The 27,231-nt window shown below is 38.7% G+C and overlaps 1 long non-coding RNA gene across 1 annotated transcript; it reads right to left on the bottom strand.

Annotated features, from left to right (window-relative positions):
• Positions 1–4,262: 4,262 nt before the first annotated feature.
• Positions 4,263–24,429, bottom strand: LOC132081185 (uncharacterized). Its single transcript, XR_009419645.1, has 3 exons — positions 24,362–24,429; positions 7,662–7,769; positions 4,263–5,789 (listed from the first exon to the last, which is right to left on the bottom strand). It is a non-coding gene; the product is annotated as an uncharacterized LOC132081185 (long non-coding RNA).
• Positions 24,430–27,231: the final 2,802 nt, after the last annotated feature.

Below are 27,231 nucleotides of genomic sequence, written 5' to 3'. Positions count from 1 at the left end.
AGATCTACATTTACTTCTGCCTCACACAGTTGTGGTGTTATCTCAGTTTTTACCATCTGTCACAGACATCAGAAAAAAAATTACTGAAACCAAAGATCATAAAAACGATTTTTAAAGCATTCTGGTTTTCATACTTTACAGTTTCTGTAGGCCTGCACATATAATTTACCCAAAAAACACCATGTTACTGAATGAGAATGGAACAGTATCAGCAAAGAAGCTCTGGCATTCACAAGGCCTTTGCTTAATATACTTAGGTCTTGCATGTTTCGTATTGTGGTTTGCATCTTACATTTCAAGTTCCTCTCTGTTATTTAAAAAAAGATCCAATGGAAATAGCAGGGGAGGAAGAAATCTTTTGGCAGATCAGCAGTTGCCAGGGTGTCTTTTCATGCTCTGGCAGTCATTAGGAGTCTTACCCAAGAGCTAGGCCATTAATGAGAAGTCTAATGACTTCCATTCCTTTCCTTAAAGCATTCAGCATGTCACCAGTATTTATGAGGAAGCCTGCTGTAGCTACAGGGACATTATGTGCTTCACTGTATTTCAAGCTGAGAGAGTTTGAAAATGGAGCATAAGTTTATCTATTTTGGGAGGGTTTTTTGGTTGTTTCTTTTTTGTTGTTGTTTAAAGTCTCCCTTTCCTTCTGTCCTTTGCAAATAAATGTGCCGCATTCCTCACAGCCTGAAGCTAAAGAAATATCTTCAGGCTTGTTGCCAGATCTATTTTCCTCCAAATATCTACCAAATCACCAGAAGCTCTTATTAACTGAGTGAACTGAACCTTCAGATAACAACTGTTCCAGTCCCTCCTGGGGATTTTCTATCTGCATATAGTAAATAATTCAAAGTTTGAAGTTTGGTACACTTATTCATTTAGTTTGCTTTATTTTTTTCAAAGCTATCAATAGACTTAGCAAACAAAATGGTGGGTTTTAATACTGAGCAATTCTACAATTCTACTGAACAATTAAGGAAAAAAAATAATCCATCTAGGTAGATCTGTTTTCAGTTGTCTTCTTACAACATACTCCCTTTTCAAATTTCCCAGAGGGAAATTTGTTTTCCTTACCTTCCTGAGAGCACGGTGACTTGTTAAGACTCCAGTTTTGCAAACACACGCTGCCTTACTGAAAACTTCAGAATCACAGAATGGGTCAGGTAGGAAGGTACCACAGAGCATCATCAGATCAGGGAGGGCCATCCCAGAGCACATGGCACAGGATTGTGCCCAGACAGTTCTTGAATATCTCCACTGAGGGAGACTCCACATCTCTCTAGACAATTTGTTCCAGTGCTCAGTCACCTGCACAGTACAGAAGTTCTTCATATCCAGGTGGAACTTCTTGTGCATTGGTTTCTTTCCTCTGCCTCTTGCCCCGTTGCTTGGCACCACCAAGAAGAGCCTGGTTCCATGCATGCAAGCATAACCCTATATATTTCTAAGACTTTTACCTTGCTTCTTTAGTATGTTTATCCTCTGGAATCTATCTTATCTAACAAGTTATCTTATCTAATAGAAGTGAGACTTATAAAACATTAAATTAAACCCTTTCTTATTATTAGTCAAATTATGTATCTATCTAAAGGATTACTCTATGAAAAAGAGAATCCCGGAAGTGAAGTGACAGTCAATAAGACCAAAATGATTTGAAGTGTAGAAATACCATTGGAACGCTAATTCAGCTCTTAAAAAGCTTAAATTGCTCCCCTGACACATTTATTTTGCTGTTATTTCTCTTGGATGCAAAAAGAAGACTCCCTCTTTTCCAACCTTCTGAACAGCTTTGAGTGCACTATTGATATTCTTGTTCTCCAATCCATCACCAGTTGCCTTCAAGATTAAATAAATTATGTTTCTAAGCAAGTTCCATAATCTCTTCTTGTAGTGGTTGTGCAGGAATGATAAATACACAAATTCTCTTCCCATTTTGAAACTTTGCCTTATGTGCAGAGAAATCTCCTTTCAAATCAGAATTTTTTTTCTCCAAGGGATGGAAAAAGTGTTCTTCTCCACTGAAATGCCATCTCCATTTCATTAGTGTTTTCCTCTTGTGCTCTCCTTTGGCCTCACAGTCTAAGGGAATTGCATGTCAGTGTTCAGAGAATGGTATCTGATTTCATAAACAATTTTGTCTATGCATTAAATGATGATTACAGGGAGATGAAACATTCACATCACTCATTTTCACCCTTTTGCCCATTGAGATGATGTAGTGCAAGCACAGAGTGACATTTTGAGGAATCAAGAAAAAATGGCAGGATTTTTATTGGACACTGTAGAATTTTATCAGATGTACAAAAGTATTTCAGAGCAGAAGTTTTGCTTCTAGTAAATGCTACTTGAAAAACTTCTGAAAGCCTGTTATAATCTCACTTTCTTCAGTGTATCTTTATGGCATTTCATTGTGATTAAGTATCATGGGGTGGTAAATGAGCCACAGAACAGCACAGAATGAGGACTTAATATCCTCAGTTCTGTATTTTTTTTCTCTTGCTATGGCTGGAATTGTCCTGCTATTCTCTATCCGCTGGTACATTTGTGACATATAACTTCAGCTATAATGCAGCTATATATTCTTTGGATGACAATAAAAAATGGAGTTGGATTTTATATCTTTATTACGTCAATGATCTCCAACATTTTCAAAACTATCTTTTCTTAAATGACTCATAAAATCCCCCATGTAATGTGCATTCCCTGTAACCAGGCTAACAAGACTTAGCTACCGCTCAGGAGTCTTTTAGAGCAGTATTTGTCATAGCTCCTGCTTGGTGTGCTCAGGTAGTAACAGCACACAAAAGCAGATTGTATCATTAATCTCAGATTTGATAGAAATAACACAAGGACAGAAGAACCGATTAAAATAAAAAGAAATATTATCACAGCCAAAGATAAGTGTTGATCTAAACATCTCTGAAGGCTAATGCACTAGCAGAAATAATTCAACCCACTAATGTCCACTGCCTGAACAGGCTATCATCAATCAGGACTCTCCCAGGACTTCAAGATAAAACCAAACGGATGGAGCATTTGTGCAGAGCTGTTGTGCTAAGTGAGGAACAATCTCAAATGCCTGTGAGGTGAGGAGTGATACATAACAAATGGAGGCAGATTTATAAAGGATTTGGGGCTAATCTCTGTTGGACTTGGGCCCCCTGAGACATTACATCTTGGGAAAATAATGGACAGCATTAAAAATGGCTATTTATTGCACTGTGCTATTTTTGACTTACAGGATTTGCAGTATTCCCTTGAGAAATCTCCTAAATACCATGGAAAGTACATCAGTAGTCAATGGGAATTATAATGCCTAATGTGGGAGGTGTATTGTAAAGTTCAATTTAAAGCACAGGTCAGAGAATTTAGACAAGGGAAAACCATAATTGCATACCATCAATGAATCTAAATGGCTCTCTAATTATGATGCAGACTGTTAGGAGTCCAGTGTTATTGCACGAAAGAGACTTATTACTCACAAAAAGCTTTTTAACCTCCTATGTCCCAAGGAAGGGACATCACAATGCACAAGGCTATTTTTCTAGTCAAAAGTAATGTGAATCTGTGCCTTATAGCTGTGAAAAATTACAGTAATCAGGAAAAAACCCAACAACCCAACAACTTTCATTACAGCTAGCATTTCATTTTAAGCCATGTGAACCATAATATGGAATTCTTCTCTGGTGTGATTTTTGTCACAGGAACCCCTTTTGTTTTGTATGATTATTTTTAATGCTTAACTTTAAAGATGCCTGGTTGTTACCAATGTGGATGTGTATATATTTACACAACTCTAACCAATGTATCAGAAGGTGTTTTTCCCAAACCAGCAAAATGAAGCCTGTAAAGAAAGGCCAAGGCCGTGAGTACTGAGCAAGTTGGGGGAGCAGGCTGCCTTGTCATACTCTGACCTCCAGAGCTTTCTAAAGGAAGACTTTGGCCTTCTGTTATTGGCATAAGCAAGCAAACACATTCTAGCAAGTACATATACTCACTTAATAGTACAAATTGAGTGGAGGAATGCATGTGAATAAACAAAGTAACATCTATTGCCCGAAGGTGAGCCCTCATAAATCAAACTCACCAGGAAGAAGCAGTCAACAGCTCCACTAAGTTTTCCATTAACAAACAGACACTCAGTTCCCTTATGAGGATTTATTTTTTAACTTGTAGAAAGGCAGCAAGTGAGGATAAATGTCCTGCCTCAGAGCTAGTTCATCAGTAAGCAGCAAATGTGTTGGAAAGCCATTCCAGTCCATTGGTAGATAGCAAATGTTTTTAAAAGCCATTGCTGCCCAAAACTGTCTTTTAGCAAAAAAAGCCCTCAAGAGCCCTCCTGTATGAGAAAAACAGCAGCGGAAAGGCATTGGAGATGAGATTTCTGTTGGAGCTGAGAAGTAAGGTGGTCAGTGACAGTCACCTTTTCATAATACCCATGCTTGTCATATCTGAGACCATCACAGCATGAGACTCAGGCATATTTCCCATTTCCCAGTGGCCAGCCTTAGCATTTTCCATATTCATTGGAATATGGAAAATTTGGCTTCATGGTGAAACACTGCAGATATTCTGATATGTGAATCCACACAGGTGGATAAGACACTTCCAGCTGCTGAGTAATCTCCTTGTAACATACAAACATTGACCCCAACTAAATACTTTCTCCCATGATTTTGCCAACAGACAGGGAGTCTTGTGTACAGCCTCTGTATTAGGCAAAGCATTTGTGGGGTACAGCTGGCCAGTTCTTGGTACAAGAGCTGTTTTTGACACTGGGATAGTCATAAAATGGTATTCTCTGTTTACAAATTTAAACCACTTTTATATCAAATAGAATGGGGATCCAGGGGAGAATTATCTGCATCTTAGAATGTGAGTAATATCTCCACGTAATTTACTGAAAAAATAATTTTCCAGAAAAAATATTACACTTAATAATAGATTTCTAATCTGAGCTCATAGAGAGGGTCTGGAAAGGACTTCCTATAATATGCTTAGTACATTTTCTGTCATCTGACAGTATGTCAGTACAGTGACTTTGAGAAATAGATGCAAAGACTAATCTTTGCATAATTAAACTAATCAGGGCAAGTTTCACTGTGAGAAAAGATTGTTGATGAAGCATTTTACCTGGTTTGTGAGAAAAGGAAATTCTTAATATTCCCCTCACCCCCACTTTTTCCTCTAATTTGATTTCACAGTATTTACATAACAGTTGTAATGGGATTTTTTTCCTAACTACCCTATAAAACTGCTTTCCATCCTCCCCCACCATAAAAAATACTTTTCAACTATTTAAAGAGATTTAAACAATTATCAAGTAACATGAAAATCTGTTTGTCTAATGAACATTCCTGAAGTTACTTGCAGAACTTCATATACAGCTGTAGCTACTGTGCTTTTAATGCCTCAATTTTCCCAGTGCACCTTGAATAGAAGTTCACTGCTTGCAAAAAAAAAAGAAAAAAATTCCTTACTGGCCACAAGCCTCAACATATTACACGTGTTCTGTGGTGTATGTGGCATCTCATATCACCTTCTGTTTCCGTTGATGTTGAAGCTGAAGTTACCCGATTGTTCTCTCATTTTCTGTGCTGAAGGGCAGCTACATTAACGTCTCTCAAAGGAAATAACAGGAGGGCAATGAACTTCACCTCCATTACAAGTCCAGCCTTGGCTTGTGCTGAGGATGACTGGCAGGTTCAGGGCTCTGCAGCCCTGGGCAGCGCTGGTCTCCCACAGCAGGGCTTGGCATCGCTCTCCTCTGATCTGGGACACTGGCTCACAGGCTGTGTGCAGTGTTTGCAGGACAGGACATAGGAAAAAACCAAAAATCACCAGTCCTGTCAGCTGTTTGGGGTCTTTTTCAAGAAAATAAAATAAGAAAGTGCATTGAATTCTCAGCTTCAGTTTGTCTGTGCCTTCCCCCTGCCCTGGCTGGAAGTGGGGCACAGGCTCTCAGTGCATAAACACCTCTTTGAATGCCTTGGTCAGAGTTACCACCCACCCACAAGTTTTTCCTACAGAGGACAATACAAAGATATCAAATGGAGAGAAATACCTTTAGAGGTAAAAGGAAAAACAAAAGGAATGCTAATTTCTCATGAAAACTAGCAAGTCCAAACTGAGCAGATGCAGAAAATCTATATCCACAGAAGGTCTCCATCATGACTGAATTTTAGCAGAGACCACCTCTCATAATAAACTTACAAATAATGACAAAAATTGTCTTAAAAGGGGCAATGTCAACTCACAGGACATAATAGAGGTTCACATGTTTTTGAATCAGGCAATTATTTCACCTGGAATGCAGAACACCCTGCTCCTCTGTCAGTGTCTCATAGTAATTACTCCTTCTGATAATTGCTCCTTACAGATTAATCCAAGATAACTTAATATCACTGATGTCATCCTTTCCATTATCTTATAACTTGAAGAACTTTTTATCTAAAGAATAAATCAATGTGAACTGAAAAATGTTTGTAAAAATATATGTGATTGCAATGCAGCAAATCACTGGTTTTACCATGCTACCTGCTCATTAAGAAAATTAATTTTAATATGCACTAATATGTATATCCTTTGGTAATGGTATGGAGAGAAATTAAATAAATTCAAGTTATTAGCTTCTTTCTATTAAAGCTTAGTCATATTGATGATGCCCTAGATGTATGATGTTGTACACTTTCCAAAACTCAAAAAATTTGTTTAATATACTGAAATTTAATATTAGTTATTATTGATTTAAATTAGCATTTATTTGCTTCTTTTCTTAAGCTTCAGGATGTCCTCACTCTGAAGATATGTTCTGAGTGCATTAATATTCCTCTTTTGTAAAGGATGATTCTTTTATAAAACTTGAATACAACAATATTGTGGGCTTTAAGGCAGTATTCCTAGCAGTCAAAGTAATAATCAAAGTAAGACAGGAAAGCTGTCCACTTAATGATGCAAATACTATTAGAGAGAAGATCAATACCAACCCAGGGTGCTACTGAAATTGCATTCTCAGTTTCCTCTTACAGTTTTCTATTTTGCTCTATCATTTCAAGACAGCTCATTGCTCAGTATGTATGTACTGCTGAGCATTTACAGAAGAAGAAAATTGTCAGCTGTTTCCAGCATTATGGAAATTTCTAACCTACAGGTTTCAGCCGGCTGTGTTTTCTCTTGGACTAGTCACAGCAATAAAGACCACAGGAAAAAATGAGCGCCATTGTTCATGGCAGATACTGATTTTTTTCTGAGAACTTTTACTTTTTGATAGAAATTCCTAGCCATTATTATGGGTATTTTTCTGCAGCAATAGTGTTGGCATCAATGACCTGAACATCACAACCAATTCCTGATTAACTCCAGATACCAAGATAAGTTGACAATCTCCTATTTAATATGTTGAAATGTAAAACTGTTTCAGGAATAAAATAATCTTTTGAATACTTTGTGCACAGAGGGGAACTAAAAGTATAGCGTGAGAGAAGATTTCAAGGTAACTGAACCCAAAGGTTTGACAGTGCTCTTTGCGTCTTTGACAAGGCTCAGAACAGCAGAACACACTGCTAGTGCTGGAAGCTCACAGTTTTACCCCTTTGCCCTTTCATCTTTTCAAAATTGTTCATGTCTATAATGCAGTCAAAGGAAAAGAAAAAAAAAAAGGCAACCTTTTTCTTCTTGTAAGACACAGGTTGATTGCTGTCTCTTTTTGAGAAGTAGTATTTGCAGAAATGAGGTCACTGTCTGAAATCACTCCCCCATCTGCTCGGTTTAGCCTGTGAGTCATGTGGAGTAAGAAAAAAGATTATCTGAGCCAGAGTTACATGGAACTGAAAACAATAGAACAGCACATCAACAAAAGAAATAACTACCCCACAGTTTTCTCTGCTCCTCTCTATTTGCTTACTAGCTTGGATGCATTAATTAAGAGAATCAATTGAAAACAAGGCAGTGAGAAAAAAAAATAGTGCCTAATTGTGATTAAAGCAAGCAAAGTGATCACAGGAGAAGCACAGCAGTCAGGATGTAAAGCGAGTATTTTCAACAAGAAATGCTATAAATTTCATCAAGGATGAAAAAATACCATTATGTCTTGTAAGTGCAACAGACTGGTGTGCCTTCTGGTCCCAAGAAATAAATCCCCAAGAAGTCACAGGCTCTGTGTACCTAGTGAGTGGGGGCACAGACACAAGAGCAAAACAGTAACAGAGGTTAGAGGAGGTATCAGCATTCTGGTGACACCTTGCACTCAAATATTTTTCTCCTGCAAAGTTTGAGAAAACAGGATTTTATTTTATACTTTTCTTCCCTGTTAATATTATATACAGATTTGATAAAATTCTCAGATAAAGAGAAAGGGTGTCTTCCAAAATAGATAGTAATAAAATTCATTGAAGTCAACATTTATTTTCCCTTCAAATTTCTGGGTTCATCTATAGAACTAGGTCAAAATATTCCATAACTAATTCGTGACCTAAAAATGTCACTTTATATGTTTTGAAATTATCTGCAAAATTGGGTTTTAAAAATACATAATAATGTATGAATGAAATGAAAACTGAATAATAAAGTAGAAGTAGATCAAGGCTCAGATGCATCTTTTGACCAAAGAGCTACAGATTTTGCTTTTTTCTTGAAAAAGAAAGTATTTAATGTTGCACATTTGCTCTATGACATAGAGTCAACATGGAAAAAAGACCAACCTGAGATGTGCTTTTCTGCATGATTCTGTGGGTGGCTTGCATAGTGTTTACGTGTGTCTTAGGGAAGAGAGGAGAAACAGCTGCTCACATGCTTTCTGCAGTGAAGAACTGGGAGGTGGCATCACTTTCACCCCTACCTGAGCAGGTCCACCTGCACCCCTGGGGCTGACATCAGGCCAAGCTCACACAAAAGCTCTTCCACAAGAGGAAGCTGCTGCCCTGCTCCTGCTGCTACCTGGGCTCGGAGCCCCAGCCCAAACCCCAGCCTTCAGCCCTGACAATCAAATCTCCCTTGCAAAGGGATGGGTCAAAATTTGGCACTTCCCCATTTGCAGGGGTGCCTGAATGCTGACCCCTGCCTCCATAAAACTGAAGTTTCCATGTGTGTTTTTCTGCCCACACATACAATATCTTCATCTTAGCAGATGAACCCATAGGCTTAACCAACAGCCTTTTGCTTTCAGTTTCAAATGTACTGAAATATTTCTTTGGTGCACTTTTTCAGGGATGCTACTCAAGTTGGAGAAGCCACTGTTGGCACAGGAGAAGATATTGCCATAAACCCCATGAAATTTCAAAGTTCAAAAGCAGCTTAAGCAGGAGGACTGTTTATTCAGCTCTTTGAAATGGAAAGAGAGGGAGAAACTCATGCAATGATTTAACAAGATGAGATATGCAATGTTCATAAAAATAAAAATTTTGATGAAAAAATAGAATTAATTTTAATTGCAAACTGTTCAATATACTAAATAAAACATAGGTGAGGTTTTGTAGCTTGATTAATATTTTGTAGGAGGTATAGAGAATTAATATTTTCATAAGTTTAACAAATTATTATTTATTAAGGCATTTACTAAATGTTTAAAAAGAGTTGGCAAAGCCCATTATCGGTAAACAAACCTATAAGCTCCCTAGAAGTAAAATGAGGATCAAAAAATCAAGCCCTTATTGATGCTCAAAAACATAAAAACAAAAACGCCAGTTCAGATAAATTTTTTGACATCTGTTGTTTTCTTGTATTTTTAATTCAAATGAGTGTTTCAAAACCAGCTCTCACCTAGGGCTGCATACTCTAATCCCTTGCTCTTCTGTCAAGAAATTAAGCATGCAACAACCAATATGCATACTAATAGCTGAACTAAGGGATTTTAAGTCTTAATTATGCAAGTTCAGCTTGCATTTCTAGGATCTGAGTTTGCATTTTGAGCTGATATGAATCTTGTTCTTATCTAAATAAAAATTTCTCCCAAGTACTAAAAAAGTTTAAAGGATTTTTATTACTCCCTTAAACCTTGAAGCAGCAAATTCTCTTTTTACTCAGCTTTGCTAGCTGGCAGTATTTCACTATTACCAATCCAAGAGTTAAAACACAGACAATTTGTAAGCATAAAGAGCCAATGCATTTACAGTAAAATTCATTTGGTGGCTGCATTGATCTGCTGAATATTAAAATTTGTAAAATCTTTTACTTTGCCTTAACTGCAATGATAATGTCCCTGCAGGTAAAACAAGGTCAGTTCCCTTCGTTTTTTCTCACCTCACCCCAAGGCCTGCTCTCATAGCAAAACCCCCTAAACCAATAAAGCTGATTGAGCAACCACATTTTCCAAACACTTCAAAAGCAGAACAGTAGCCCCTGACACAGCCAGCTGGAGTGTCAGCCCTGAAGGATTTACACCTCTGGTTATAAAATGCTGGAGAAAACACAGAACTAGGAACTTCTACCAGCCAAGACAGTCTTTGTATGTTTCTGATAAAGATGCTATAGCTCTGTTTGCAATCCCAAAACGCTAGTAACACTCACCCCTCTGCAAAATTCTGCTGGCTCATGCCCATCCCCATAAATACTGGAACCCTTAGTGCATTAGTGACCCCGAGTTTGAGAACTGCTGCCTAGGTATTTCCCTCCCCTGTGCTATATTTGTATCCAGTCAATGAATCCGAAATCCCCCACTAATTACCATCTAAGCTGTTATAAAGAACCTACACGTGTTACTGCAGGGAAGAGGATTACTGTACTTTAAACTTAGCAAGGCTTGGTAATCCCGCGTAGCGCAGCACTGGGCTCCACGGGCAATGCGGGTTTAGGGACAGAGCTTTGGGCAGCGCTCCCTTAGCAGAGTATTCAGCTGGCACCACTGCTCTGCTGCTCCTGCAATGCTCATGATTGCTGTGCCACTCAGTGAGGAGCACATGAAAAAAAAAAACAAAAAAACCATGTGGCAAGTATATCATAATTCATTTATGTGTTTTAACAATTCTTTAACAATTCTGGAATGTCCTTTCAAGATGATGATGGCATATTTCCTTGATGGTACTTATGGCCTTTTAAAACTTATTTTAGAATTAATGGTTTCTGCTTAAAACAACCATGGAGGGAAAAAAAGTAGGCAGAGCTCCTACCCCAAGAGGTCAGATAGTCATCTTAAGCCTACGCCTATCGCCAAAACCAAGTATTTTAGACATCTGAAATTCCTGTTGGATGAAAAAGTTGGTAGTTGAGGGCAGCATGAGAAATAGAGCAAGTGCTCCATTGCATTGAAATATGTTTTAAAATTTGATCAAATAATTTTAAAACAAGAAAATAAGAATGTTCTGGTTTTATCTACAGATGGGGGTGGGGGGAGAAAGATCACTTTCTTTTTTTGCACACCAGCAAAATTTTATACAGCTCCATGAAGCAGCACTGAAAATCATTTACTCCTAAAGACTTATGTAATATCTTCCAAAGCTTTCATCCTTCTCTTCCAGAGAAGAGAAGGAACCATCCAGTAGAGAGGACATTCTCTCAAGAGACTCCAAGAAGCTCATTTTAAGAAAGACAGTGCTTACAAGTCAAGGACATACCTATGATAAAGGTAAGAAGCATTGGAAGACAGGCTGGGAGACAAAAACTATCAAATAAGTATATTTTAAAATAAGTTTCTAGGGGTTCATCTTAAAAAGACACAGAGTGGAAGGCTTGCCAAAAAAAAAAAAAATAAAAATCAGTGAAGATAAATTGCTGACTTACAAATTTTAGAAGACTGACTCTCCAAAACTCCTGAATTTTTCAAGTTCTGAATGACAAAGAATGTTGAAAAATGGCTGATTTAGACACCACCACCAAATCACATTGTGGTGAATGAAGAAGGAAATATTTCCATTATCGATAGCAGAAATAATAATTTCCACCACAGGGCATGGTCCATTGCTTGTAAATTAGACTAATCAGCTAGAGGAGTTTTGTAAATATTTTACTGAAGATAGACTCTTTCCCAGTTACAAGTTTCTTGTCAATTTCGGAAAAAAAAGAGATCTCCTAAACAAATAATTTGCTGTATGTATTTTCATCCATAATAAGTTTATCATAAGATGTGGAAACACACCATGTCACCAAGGAAGGATTTGCTTATGTGATTAAGAAATCAATGTAAAGTACAAATATATTAACCCCCCCCCCCGCCAAAACTAAATCCCAAACAACATTTTCACAATGCATCTTAATTAAAAAAATTTAAAAATAGAAAATGCATGCTAAGTATTTCATAGGTGTCTGCCCCTGGATTGAAAACACTTCTGAAGATGTCACTATGTCTGCAAAGGTCCAAATTCTGCACAGTATTTTTTCATTGAATCCAACTAAAATCTTTGTCCTGGTACTTTCTGACCTTGGAGTCCATGGTTAAACACCTCTTCAATAATTTTTTAACCCAAAGTTAAGGTAATTTCCCTTGCGTCCTCATTCAGTTATCCTCAAGTCACTGAAATGTAGGAAACAGTGTCACAAAAAAAAATGTCCTCTATAAAATTTTTAACCTTCATGTCTCAATCCACGAAGTCAGCAGAGCAGTAAACTTCAGAAATGTGAATCTACGGTAAACTGCAGAGATGTGTAGGTAGCATTGAATTGAAACACTGTGGACCTCCCCAAAAGCACCCCACCGTGTCCCAGCAGAGCAATTGCAGAAGACCAGAGGGGCTTTTTTTTGTCTTTCTCCCAGTGGTCACTTAATCTAAATTTTTTTTGGTGCATGCTTCAAAGGTTTTTTATTAGGATAAAATGTGTAAACTTTCTACAGCTTCTATTATTTCCCTGTCCTTTTTGTGTAACTTCAAATTTCTATATAATGAGTTAACTAAGTTATATAAGGTGTGATGGGACCTGTTTATAAAGATTGCATGCTTTTGATTGAATCCAGCTAAACTTTTGGTCCCAGCAACTCAATGCTCTAACTTTCATGGATAAACTCCTCATTTGCCCAGGAAGGCAGTAACTCAAAATAAAGGCTGCCCAGTAGCACTTTCTTTTATAGTGGTTATAGAAATCCAGTTAGAGAAATCCACTTCAAATAAGAAAGTGTTTAAAAATTCTACGTAATTCTTTCAACACTCCTATTGAGAGGCTTTGTGCATGACAACATCCTCAATTTTCTTCTGATGGTATCTTGTTATTTGTCTCTGAACGATTAGAACTCAACTTCTCAGGAAGTGCCTGAGGTCCCAAATACACTTTCCCCAGATCAGTATACTTAACTTTCTCAGCCTCTCAGTTTGGCAGTGCTCTTCTGAAATTCCTATGATCTCATATCAGCTAGCATCAACAACTTCATAATGATAAAAAGCTTTGTTGTCCTTGTGTATAAATCTAGTCACTCTGGTGTTTCCAACTTTCCTTATTTAAATACTAAGACTAAGGACTCCATGTCTGAAAAAGGCCATGATTTGGCTCCTCCAAGGGTATTTACAAAATAAAAGGAAATCCCATGGATTTCTCTTGCTTCATGCTCCCACAGGGCAAACACATTATCATAGTTTTCTCTAAAGATAAAATCTGAAGTCTTGTAATGATCAAGGTTTTGAAAATTTATTCTACCTGAAATCTCTCTCACTGTTCCTGACAGAGGACCCATGAGGAAAAACTTACTTTGAGTTGACCTTTTAAAAACTATTTAACACAGTATTTTTGTGATTAACATTATTAAATTACCTGTGTGCAATAAGATATTTCTTCACACATGTGACTAAAAGACATCACAAAATAATGGGTGGTTACATCAGGTAAGATAAGAGAGTCAGTCCAGAGACATGAACAGGACCTGAGGCACTGCTGACTTTCTGCATAGCTGGGTTTATTCTCTTCAGCAACCATGTTCCTTTTCAAGCTGGTTCCACAAGGGGCATGAAAAAAGGACAGATTATCATCAAGTATTAATTGAAATTCTGAAGTTAATATGACTTTAAAATATATTTTCTTTATATTATGTATTCTTTTTAATATGTAGCAGTAATCTTGCAGCATTATAGTCTAAGATATTAATGGAAAGGAAATAAAGTAACTGTAAACAAATAAGGCAAGCTTGCAGCCACTGTTCCTTCAGAAACTGATAAAGTTACTCTGAGACAAAGGCTCTCATATTTCCTCTGCTCCAGCTCTATCAGTAAGTCTAAGGAAAAGGTGCTGCCTCTCCATACAAACCCTTCTTCCTTTTTCAATACTCTACTTGATCAAAAATTTTGGGGTCAGTCTTGACCCAAGTGGCAGAAGGACATGGCTATTATATTCCTGTAGAAGTGGAATTAATAGGAGACAACATATACTAAAGATGTGCAAGACTGGAGGAAAAATAACTACGTCCTACAGCGAGACTCCAGTCTTTCAGAATATACATTTTCAGCTGCAGTAATGCTTTCCCAAAACATTTTTCCTTTCCCCCTCTATGACAGCATGCTGGAAACTGCTCTGCAGAGACCTTTCCTCCCTTCCCCCACACCACATTATTCTTTACATCTTCTCTCTTACACCGAGCAAATGATGCAGAAAGAGTAGCCAGTGTTTTCCACACAAAACAATTTGTTGCCTGTTAGAGGGCATATGGGCAGGACAAGCGCTGCCTTGAGCAGGGTATCTGTGCCCTCTGTCATTATTTTCTGCTCTCGCTGCCTGTTCCTAGCTCAAAGCAAGCCCTGCTTCCGTCCGCTACTCGGAGCAGTCGTTTAAAGGACAAGAGATTTTTTGTAGCTGTGCTGCAATTCACAATGCCAACACAGAGAGCCTCGTTCCTTCTCCAGTTTTTGTCTAGGAATGAGCACAAAAGATGGGATGAGGGAAGGGAGAAAGGGGTGGAAGGATGCCCCAATGTTTCTTCTGGCATATATAATATTACTTGCAATGTTCAAAGACTTAACACATTAACTGGGTTACCTACAAAATATTAAATCATTATAAAAATATTAGAATACTCAAGGGTAAGTTGTTTTCATTTCTGTAACTACAGAAGAAGAAATACATTTTTTTAAAATTTAAAATAACAATCCATGTCTGAAAAATACTTTTTAACTAGGTTTGATATGCAAACCTAGTAGCTATTTTGGGAAGATACTTATTTTTAAGCACATGATAGCTAGCAAACACAAATATTGCTGAAATTTATCTACTGTAATCCAGTGCTACCATTTCATATTAAAAAAACTTAAATGTGATTTTCCAAGACATGTTCTTTTTCACATTAGTTGTTTCATGAGTCCTTTTGTGAGCCTCTTTATTCATAGCCACTATTTTAGACAAAAAAATCACGTGCACTAGCATATGAAAGCAAAGAAGCAGCATTTCAGTTTCTGGAGGTTTAAAAAATCATGTTACCATGCCAAACAACACAAATTAAAGTCCTCCTACCATCAGTCATCTCATTATTAACCTTGCTGTGAATATCCAATTTAGTTTACTATTATAAAATAAAGAGTAGATAGAGTTTTAATGTACTTAAAACAGAGGAAAGCTATGTTAGATTTGGAAGAGCTCAGTGAAGGACCTACAAACACAATTGCATGGGGCTCTGACCCCCAGAAAAAGTAAGAAACAGGAAGTTCCAGCAAAGTTATGCTTTTACAGCTACTACTATTTCTTAGATTATCATTTCACAATTACTATCTCTGCTAGCTTGAACATGTAACCAAGCATAACAGTGAAAAAAAGATATCACAAACCTGTGCTTCGATCTTCATTTTCTCTCTGAAAAAGAGCACGCCTAGTCTGCCCTCTAATAATTTTCTCATTTAGCTGATTGTTCTTTATTCCAATCTCAGCTAAGCATTGAACTATGGATGACAGAAACAACCGAGCTCTTTCCTGGAGATACTTTGAGACTTCCTCTTTTATGAATGTTTAGGTAGGTAAATTGCATTCAATCAAAATTTTGCTTTGAGGGAAGCGTTTGACCCATTTGATACAGAGAACCAATCAACACTCACAATTCAGTCACTGAAAAGATTCCCTTCCATAAACAACATGTGTGCAGTAGGCAACAGAATTAAAACATCAAACCTTCCCTGAGACAAGGAGCACTCAGTGGGATAAAACACCACTTGCTCCACATAAATTTTATCTCCTAAAATCAATTGCAACTTCTTCATGTAAAATGTTATAAATTTTGATACAGTTCATTTATTATAATACAGAAACCGCCATCATGCATCAAGGGAAAAGAAAGCGTATGGCACACTCCAGGTCTGCCTCCCTATCCAAGGGGCAGAAGCAGTCTGTTGCACAGGTAAATAATGAGGTGACAACAGAGCTGCTGCCTTCCAGAGAGGCTTCCCATGGCTCTTCAGGCAGCAGCAGTGAGGGGGAAAGGGAGGGCTTTGCCCTTACTGCACCTGATGGCAACATCCGACTGGTATATGGACAGATTTTGGAATAGAATTCTGGTCCATGTTCAAGGAAAAAAACCCAATTATCCTTCATGAATTTAAATCCTTTGAAACCCTATGAAAGGCTCAGACAAAGTATTTTTCCTTTCTGCATGTTTTCAGATAAAGTTGAAATAAAATTTGCCGTGTTATTGAAATGAAATCCTGAAATTGGGCTGGAAAGCTCTGCAATGAAAGAATGATGCTCTCACATTGTGCCTGCTTCAAGACAGAATTTTCTGGGTGCAAGTCTGTGTCATTGGAAAATGTCATTGAAAAATGTCCAACTGACTTTGGGTAAGTGTCTGACTTATGAGAGGTGTATCTCCATCTTTGGAACAAAGCAAAGTGGAAGTTATGTATCGGCCCTTAGTCTTGACCTAAAAGAGTGCAACAGTGCGTTCTCTGATACTTGAAACTGATGGCAAATCTAGCTTACCTCCCCGATACACAAGGACCTCAGGTATTTTTAGGTATAAAAATATCAGAACTATTTGTGTACTGAAGGGTGCAGAATAGCTTGAGAGCAATGCTAAGCTTTGTAAGAATTGACATGACGCATTCACAGCCCTATTTGTTAAATACCACACGATAATACATTCTTCAGTGCTTTAGCCCACCATCTCTGCTACAAAATTCACTTGTTTCTCCAGCCTACCTCAACATTGAGATTTTTTTGTTCTTGCACACAGCCAGCAGTCTGGCAAGCTAATCGTTCTCTGCTGATTCTACCAGATGCCTGTGAAATAGAAAGCTGCCCACCACCAAAAACTGGCAGTTTTATGACTGTGACAATTGCTTGTGGCAAAATTATAATTAGTACACCAATGGTGCTATGCATTCTAAATTGGATCACACTGATTTCTGCTCCAGTTTTTTCAGACACTCTGAATATGATTTTTAAACAATTGTGAAAACAGCCGCATGCTGATTGCTGTTAAAACCAACATCCACCAGATCACAGCAATGTTTCTCTTGCTACTCCAAGAGATGGTGTCAGTGGCAAGAACAATGTTGTACTGGTCCAGGAAAGGCTGTCATTGTTGTTCCCAGAGCATAAAACATCTTTGAGTGATTAGAGATAACAGCTCGTGTAATGTCTCCAAGTGGTTGCAGACATGCAGATTACACAGACTTTTTGCTAAACAGAACACTCTATACAAGGCTGTTGCTGTGATTAAATATTTTTCATGTGTTTCCATTCCAAACATTTTTAAACACCTCTAAGCAAGGGAGAGTGGGTGGAGAAATATGACATGCAGAGAAAAATAGTTAGAAATTTAACATTCTACAAAAATGCTCTTGAACAGGTCAGAAGTGCTGTGCTTCTCCCTGACTGCTGCCCAAAAACAGCTCTCATGACACTGCCTGATCTCTGTGAATATGAAAGATATAATTCCACGATATAATTTTTTTTAATACAGGTTGGTGTTGCCTAGGAAAGGGACAAGCAAGGTGCACATCTCTCTTTAACCAGTGCAGCAGGTTATTTGCAAACTGGTGTAGCTGGTGCAAGGTCTCATGGACATGTTTGATGTGGGGGGAGGAGACATCTTTCCAAGGAAGGTGGGTCCTCCTGAGCCAAACAAGAACCATCACAGGTGGTGGTTTCTCACCACCCATAGTGAAGCCTGCCTGAGATCAGCTGCAACGCACTTACAGACTAGTGAAACCAGCCTGTTGTGAAATAGGGAGCACAGCAGGCATGCTAAGTACTGTTAGAAGGCACTTGAGATAAGAGTCAAGATGAGATGGTCTGTTTGTGCCAGACAGCTGTGTTGCAGGCTAGAGGAACCTTCCCCAGGGATGCTTCTCACTGCAGGGGTGATGGCAGGTGCCAAGAAATTGGACCATTCCTGGCCCCCAAATCCAACACCTTTTTGGAAAGACCCACAAGGAAGTCCTGCAAACATTCACAGCCCCCTGCACACAGAAGCAGGCAAAGGGTGGGCAGCCCTTGCAACAAGCAGGAAATTTTTGCCATGCATTTGCTCATTGGCTGTTAGTGAGTTATATAAATCACGGAATGGTTTGGGTCAGAAGAGATCTTAAAGATCATCCAGTTCCAACCCCCCTGCCACAGTCAAGGACAGCTTTCTCCAGACCAGATTGCTCAGACCTCCATCCAACCTGACCTTGAATATTTCCAGGGATGAGGCATCCACAGCTTCTCTGGGCAACTTGTTCCAGTGCCTCAGTACCCTCAGAGTAATGAATTTTTATTCTAATATCTAATCAAGGCCTGCTCTTTGTTTGAAGTCATTCCCTCTTGTCTTATCACTATGCACCCTTGTAAAAAGTCTCTCTCCATCTTTCTTGTAGGCCCCCTTCAGGTACTGGAAGGCTGTGACTAGGTAACCCTGAAGCCTTCTCTTTTCCAGGCTGAGCAATCTCTACTCCCTTAACCTTTATATGCAAGGTTTTTAGGACCACCACAAGATGAGTTATCTTTGCATTGGTTATAGCAGAGCAGCATTTGGGGAAAAAACATTGCTGGTCAGAGCTCCCAACGGGGACTGTACAAAAGAACATACCAGGAGCAGGGGCTCTGGCTTCCTCAAAGATAATGTGCCTTGTAGGCACTTAGTGATGGCTGCAGCAGATATGAATAAAACAACACTCACACACTGCTACTACATAAGCTGTCCTCCCATTTTGATTTTCTACAAGGTAAGTGTAAGGTCATGAAGCAAAAAGGTTTGGGGAAACAGATTGCAGAGCAGTCAAAGCCATTTACAAGCGTTTGCTGTAAGGGAGCCACAGGGAGAACAGAAACCCTGTGCCTGAGAGTCCCCTGCACACAGCTCACACAACCACTGTCACCTGGCAAGGACACGTAGGTGTCTCAAAGGGACATCAGAAAGGGAGAGATCAGCAGCCAGCCTTGAAAAACCCAGCTTTGGAGCTGAGATGTGCTGATTGTTGATTGCTGTGGTCACCATCATAGTGCTGAAGACCTAAACACTTTTACTGTTCACGATAGGCCTTTCTGCTGCTATTGCAAAAGCCATCATCTTTTAAAAGAAAACACTCTTTTTAAGACAGTTTCATTATTCAAGGCCTAACAGTGAACAAGCAAATCACCCTTATTCATACAGTGATTAGTCCAGACAAAATGAGAAGGAAAAAAAAAACAAAATCAAAAGCTGTCCTCCTGGGCATCTCCTTTATCATTCTCCTTAACAAATGTTAAAAAGGAGCAAAAGGAAAAAAAAACGTAACCCAAACATCAAACAAATTAATACCAGCATAAAATCTCTCTCTTGAATAAGGAAAAGTATCAAATCAATTGTGTGGCAATACAAAAATTCTAGAAAATTCAATATTCTTGTGTTAGCACAATGCAACATATTGATACTGACCTAAGATAGTATTGAAACTGTAGATAAAAGCAACTCTTCTATTCCCATAATAATGTGTTTTATCTGAAGTAAGGAAGGATGAAAAAATACCCCCAAATTGGGTTTTTTATGCATCCACAGGAAGAGAGTCAGTGGGGAAAAATATCTACTACTGTATGTTAGCAATGAATGAGGGACAGGTGGAACACCCAGTAACAGCAATAGCTTATGGTTTTTTCCAGGAATGACATGAAACAAATAGCAAACACTGCATCACAGAGCAATTGTTTGTGTATTACAGGGTTTACTCTCACTGGTGCTTTCTCCATTTTGATGGTCTGTAGAGTTTGGTATCACATAGTGTTTGGTGTGCTGTGGAAACAAACAGCAACTGGGAAACTGTTGATCCAGTTAAACATTAGCAATTTATAAGCAGTTAGCAATTAAGTGGATTGATCATTTTGGTGCTATTTGGAAAGCAGCTGGAAGATTTTAGGGATGTAATGGAAAAACTACAATCAAAAGCAATCCAGATCCCCATCTTCAAAACAGCTGCTTCTTTTCATTCAAGAACTTTGCATGTCTTGCTAAAATTTCCTATTGCTTTGCATATTTTGTGAAAAGCATTTATTAAATTATAATGTCTTCTGTGTGCTTTTTTAATTGACAATAAAAATTATCAGAAATTCACAGCAAAATTCCACACAAATGGATGAGAGCAAGAAATCACACGTGAGAATTTGCCCACAGATTGTCTCTCACCTTGTTTCATGGGTGCAGGTGCTGCCTTCAATGACTAACATTTAAACAGTTAACACAAAATCTTCTGAATACCACGGTTTGCACAGGTATTGCACAGGTTTGCATATCATGGTGATTAGCTCTATGCAGTTAAGGGTGCATGTGTGTGGATAATGGAGGAGGGGAAGCTGTGTTCATCCCTGTGCACATCTCCAGATGTTCAAAACAATGGGAGCTATCTTCTCTAGCACCAGCACAGATACTACAATACTCAAAGCTCAGTTAAAAAAACAAACCTTATGCATTTCCAGAAACAGTGAATTGCCACAAATGTTGTGAATATAGGGGCTATATTTCTCCAGCATGTTTCCTGCTGCCTCATCCACCATTTTCTCCACAGCCGCATCCCCAAGCCCTATCCTATAGCTCCCTATGTGGAAAACCAGTAGCAAAAGAATGAACTCCATGGAAATATACAGTTTTTATAAGATGCTAGGCAATTTAGCTATTAATAACACTTGACGTCAGACCTTCAGGGAAGCAAAAATGCTCCTGAAGGGGATCTAAAATAGGCCAGCTTTGACTCAGTACAGCTACAAGAGCTGCAGCTGGCCAAAGGCAGCCCCACCACAATTCCCTTCTCCAGAGTAATAGGGCTCTTTAAACTATCTCTCCAAGATCTCTGTTTTCAGTGATTTTGCTGTCAGCAAATTAAAAACAATAAAGAGGCAGATAATATACTTGTGGTAATTTGAATGCTATTTCACGTTAATTAGCCAGGTCAGCCTAGCTGTAACACTTGAATTAATTGTGGGAAAGTGGTATCATCAGTTCACTGCTAGGTAGCACTGACAGAGCTGTTCAGCAGCTAATCCATCATTCAGAGACAGGGGCAACAGTTTGAAAGAAGATACAAAGCTTCAGGCATTGTTTTTTCTCTGTGACCCACTGATGAAGCCTGTTATTAGTATTAATGTTTTATTAATGAAGATGTTAAAGTAAAGAGACATTTATGGACATGCTTGGACTTTGGGACCCCTAGCTCTCTGTATCATGTTCCATTTCCCAAAAGGACAGAGCAATTGTCATTCCAAAGCTGTTTTTGTTTCTCTGGCTAACATGGTCATGCAGGCTGTGTGCCATGCGGCAGTGCTCCTCTCTGTACTCCCACCAAACTTGGTGCAGAAGGACAGCATCAATTGTGATGCTGCTGTGAGGAAGAATTTGTTAGCAAAAGGTGCAGCACTGCAGCAGCAGAGCCCTGTTATCTCCCTGACCCCAGCACTGCTCTGTTTTGCTCAGTGCTCGCAGAAAGTTTTTGCACCTCCAGGGGATCCTGCAGGACCCCTGAAAGCACCACTGTGCTTTTCTGAACAGCCTTTTGCCTGTCTCCACTATAAAGTTATTCTCTCACTTTGTTTTGAACAAATCCTGCCTAGAAAGCCCAGTGACAACCTGCTTAGAGGAGAGAAAAAGGAACATTTGTCCTCTCTGAATGCAGTACAGTCCATATACAAATACACCTCTTAGCTATAAAGGATTCCTTCTTCTTTCCAAAAGTAATTGGTAAGAGCTTGCTCACTATAAGTCAAGTACAGCTGATTGAGAGGGATTTTTGCTAGTATAGAAATAATTTTATGTGCATGGTAAAACATTAAAATACTGTAAGAAACCACAGTTTGCTGCCATCATTAGAAACATTTGTCATATAAAACCACTCAATTAATGGGCATGTCAAATTGTCTCATACTGATACCAGGCCAACAGTTTATTGTTACCCAGTTTTTAGGGCAGTTTCCTCAACAAAGGCATCAAATTGGGTAAGATACTTCCATTGGATTAACCTACTGGGTCGTTTTCTAACTGTTAATACAACCCACTGCAGAAGTTGACATGTTTTAAATATCAGCAAAATTTTTATTCTGTTTACATACCACATCATTAAAAGAATAGTTTAGCTGTGGCTTTTTGACCTAACCAAAGAAAAGACAGTAAGCCAACAGAAAGAGTCTGACCTAGCTGATCACATTTTTAGGTCCATAAGTTCTAAGTGCAAAAGGTTAAAAATAAACAATAATAACTGTCAAAACTTTTTTTCCTGCTTAGGCAGTATGCAATTGTTTTGCTTTTTTGATCCTCCCGTTGAAGGTAAGAGAAGACCACATAGGAAAATCTGCCAATGCAGTGCACAAAGCATCCACATCTTTTCCACTCATCACAATATTTTAAACAAAACTATTTCTTCCCTCAAATACAAGATTCTAGCATATCTGGCATATCTGCCACATCATCTCCCCCCTGCCCTCCCCCCCACCCCAGAAAGACAAACAGCATTTTAATCCCTGAGAAATAAAAATAATTTTCTATGTGTAGCTTAATATGTATGGTTGCTATGGTGACATAACAGTTGGCTAAATTCAATCAGTTCTCCCTATTATGTGGTATTTTGTTTAAGAAATCACTGCTTCAAGAAGAAAGCTCCCTTAGCCTCTTTCCCTTCCCCTATCATTTAAGAGTACTCAACAGGCTCATTACTGTACTGATGACTGTGACACCATGACCTTGATGTGAGGTCTGTTGTTGAGGAAACCCCCAATAAGCACCAAGAATAACCAGCTAATCAACTGTGAAAACATTACACATTGCATTCTCCCTTTACCTTCCTCTATCTTATTTGATATGCTCCTGAATACTTATAAACAAAAATAGCCTCTGCAAAGACATATTAACCACACCACTGATCTAAGCAGCTGGATTACTCCTCCCCCCCAAGTTTTCCTTTCTGACATTTTTCAAAGAAGTAGAATTCCATTTTCAGCTATGCAGAAGTTCAGCCACAATGGAATCATTTTGAAACCCCACTGTAACATGTGTGGTGTTCAACATCACTAGGACTGGGAGCTTTTTAGTCCCTAAAGGCAAGTTCCACTTCCCAAATAAGAAAAGTATTAAGGCTTACTAAGAGAGTTTGAAAAAAAAAAAATTGATTGAAGTAGATGAGAGGTGAGTTTAGCCCAATAAATATGTCTAAAATGGCCATAAAAGCAGTGAAAAATGAGTATAGTTAATATGGGATAAGAGAAATCTCAGCACAGGAAAGACATGGACTTGCTGGAGCTGAAACACCTCTCCTACAAAGGACAGACTGAGAAAATTGGGGTGGTTCAGCCTGGTAAATAAAATGCTTCAGGGGGACTGTGCTGTGACCTTCCAGTACCTAAAGGGGGTACTTTAAGAAAGATGGGGCAGATGTTTTAGGAGGGCCTTTAGCAATAGGACAAGGGGCAATAGTTTTAAACTAAAAAAGGGTTGATTTAGACCACAAGGAAGAAGTGTTTTACAATGAGAGTGAAGAAACACTGGATTGGTTTGCCCAGACAGGTACCACTTGCCTGGAAACATTCAAGGTCAGGTTGGATGGGTCGCTGAGCAATGTGTTCAAGTTGGAGACACTCCTGCCTGTGGTGGGGAGGTTGGAGTAGATGAGTTAGAAGTCCTTCTCAAACCATTCTATGATTCGATAATTTCAAATGGCACCCAGTGTGTTTGTCAAGGCTTTAAGAACCCGGTTGTTAGATTGTGAATGGGTTGGTCTTAAAATTGAGCCTTTTCTGCCCTACTTCATCATACAACCAATCTCGACAAACTCCATAGCAAAAATACAGAGAACAAGGGCACAGAGTGTCTTTACCTTGCCAGCAGAGTGAAACAGTGGTCTCTGTGCAGCATCTTCAGATAATTGTGGCAAATTTGGATTTCAGCAAGACTTTTACACAGGCATATAGTAATAGACAAGGGGTAACAGCTTTATATTGAATAAGTGTGTCTTTCGACTAGTATTAGGAAGAAATTATTCACAATGAAGATAGCGAGACCCTGGAACCGGGTTGTCATCTTATTGCAAAAGCTCCATACCTTCTCAGGGATTTTCCATGGGCATCTCCTCACAGCACTAACTCCTTCTTCTCCACACCACAACCAACATACACCAGTTCTCTTCTTGACCAGCTAACCCACTCTTTTATAGCACTCATCCTTATTGGACACAGCTGTGGCCTGTTAAGGGCAGGCCTGTTTGTAATGTTAGGTAATTAGCACAGCTGCAACTCCTCAGGGATGAGATTGCCTTCTGCACTATCTCTATTCTCTTACATTCTATCCCCCCACAGAGCTGGTTACCCGGAGTATTGATGCGCAGTTCCCAAAAGTTATCGAGGTTGGATGGGGCTTTGACAAACTGGACTAGTGGAATGTGCCCCTGTCCATGGTGGGAGGATGGAATTAGAGGACCTTTAAGGTTTCTTCCAACCCAAACCAATCTGTGAAAACTGCAGATGTTAGCAAGATGTATTTTTTTTACACATGCAGAGACCAACACTGAAATCTAGGAGTCTCAGATATGCACTTCCTTTTTAGCCCTGTCCACCCTTCTTGCCGCTCATGGAAGCAGGATCCAGGTTTACTGATGGCCTTGAGCCAGTGCAGGGAGAAAGAAATTGTTCCACTTCCTCATCCTGCTGTTGGACAAGATATACTGCCAGTATTGATGATCTCTTGGGACAGAGAATAAAGCCTGAGCTAGGCAAGCTTTGCACTGTCTCTGCAGCATCTCAGTAATATTAGGGGTTCCTTTCAGCTTTCGTCTTTTGCTTCTCATACTTGCTGTTCATTCATCATAGAAATAGACAAGCTCATATTTTAATGAAAACTTGAAAGATCTCTTTTCCTCTCTTTCTAGCCAAGGACATTGGATTCAACTCAAAATACTGTTTCAAAATGTTTTCCCCACTTAAAAACCTCACTGAGCTTTTAATGCACACTTAAGAAATGCGAAAAAATGTATTTTATGCAGCAGCTGGAAATTATGCTAATCCTAACAACCATCTCCCAAATTCAAATTGTTGCAATAATAGAATTGTGTAAATTTGTATTGTAAGAATGCTTATCCCACCAACATGACAGCACAAAAAACTCACATCTAACCAAAGGAAGTCTCTATAAGATGTATGGCTAACAATGGTGGCAAGCCTGAGGCCATTATTTGCCATAACTTTTCAATTCCACTTTTGTTTTTATTCTAAAGTTGTATAGTTAAACACAGCAAAGACAACACAGCCACAGGTGAGCAGAGAATTGTAAGGTATTTTAATGTAAAAAAAAATATTTCAAGGTTTTAGAAAGGATTGTCTGCTACAAATCTGCAAAGTAAATCTGAGACTATCATGGAATGTGTTATGTTATTTGCATTCAATTATTTGCACTAAGCCCTCACTGACTGATGCCTGGCAGAAGAGATTTATTTTGTGCATCAAAGGATCTTTCATTTGGAGTTTTCAATGAGCAGATGGGAGCAACTGAGAGTAATCTTTCTCTCCCAGTGTACTTAAATAAGTCACCAGATATTGCTTGGTGTTAAAACAGAATGGAGCTAATGCCCTCTATAGATATTACTGCATTTTCTATGCTGAGAAATGCTTAGGAAGTTTAGAGAGTTGTTTGGACACTACCAAAAGTCCTTTCAGGATTCTGCTCTTTACCGTGGAATAAAATAACTTTTAAAAGACAGACACTAATGGCATCAATAACTTTACTTGATAGGTACCATAGCAACACCACTACCAAACTCTGATGAGCTCTGGAAGGTGTCAGAAACATTTCAGCAGTTTTATTGAATTTTCAAAGCAGATTTACAAAGGTTAATGCACGTCAATTATTTACTGGCAAACCCTCTGAAGGTTGTTGGGTTTTGAAGCATGTAATTGATGGAGGAGCGTGAAAGTGGAGGTTTCATGGACTGCCTCAGCTAGATGGCATAAACATGCCTGAGATGTCATAGCCCTTCTTTAGGGAGAAACTGCTCCAAAACTTTGGGCCAGGGACCTTGCCAGCAGCTCACCATATTAGACAAAGTCTTTAGGTTACATTTTTGCTGCTGATTTGAGTCCTTTTAGGTAAACCTAGCTTGAAAATGCAGTCACATGGAAAAGAAAGTAGAAACTACCAAGGCAAATTGTTTTGGCAGAAGATGAACTGTGCAAGTGGAAGTGCAGGAGTAGAGATGGGAGAACCAGGAAGCCAACACTTGAGCTAGACATCAGTGTGAATGGAAGAAGAAGAAAGCAAGCAATTACAGGCAGCTTTTTTTTTTTTTTACAGGCAGCTCTATTTTTACCAAAATAGAACCAATATTCCTTTCTACTCTTTGCCTGCCCTTAGTTCACCTTTCATTTTGCTGTTCTTGGACTCATGTCCTCACTCACCATATTTTTTCTCCAGAGAAAGACTGGGAACTGGTGAAGCCCCAGTACCAGCTGGCATGAAAGCAAGGCCATTTCAGAAGAAGCATTACTAGGATGGCTTGGTTTTCCCAAAGAAAAGAAAATGGGAATGACAAGCTTAAAATTACTGTGAAATATGGAAATGCTTACTGAATACCTGTGTTCTTTTGTTGGGTTGTGGTTTTTGTTTGGGTTTTTTGTTGGTTTTGTGGTGGTTTTTTTTTTTTTAATCATGACTCTTCTAGATTTTCTGTTCAGAGAAGACACTGCAGCATAAATTTAAAAATAATTTGCATATAACAGCATTGAAAGATTTAACAAAGGGCTCTAGGAAACGTTGATTTCCAAATAATTTTTGTTGAAACACTGAAGACACAAAGCAAAAGAAACCTTCCCAACATTTACACAAGCAGAGCATCTGTTTGTCTCACTGAGTAGAAGAAATAAAAAATATGTTTTTCCCACAGAAGAGAAAAAAATTTTAAGAAGCTGATTTGTATTTGGTTC

Source organism: Ammospiza nelsoni, chromosome 1 (assembly GCF_027579445.1).
Source record: "Ammospiza nelsoni isolate bAmmNel1 chromosome 1, bAmmNel1.pri, whole genome shotgun sequence".
Taxonomy (NCBI): Eukaryota; Metazoa; Chordata; class Aves; order Passeriformes; family Passerellidae; genus Ammospiza; species Ammospiza nelsoni.
The sequence above is the reverse complement of the archived record's forward strand: the minus strand, read 5'-3'. Positions and strand labels throughout refer to the sequence as shown.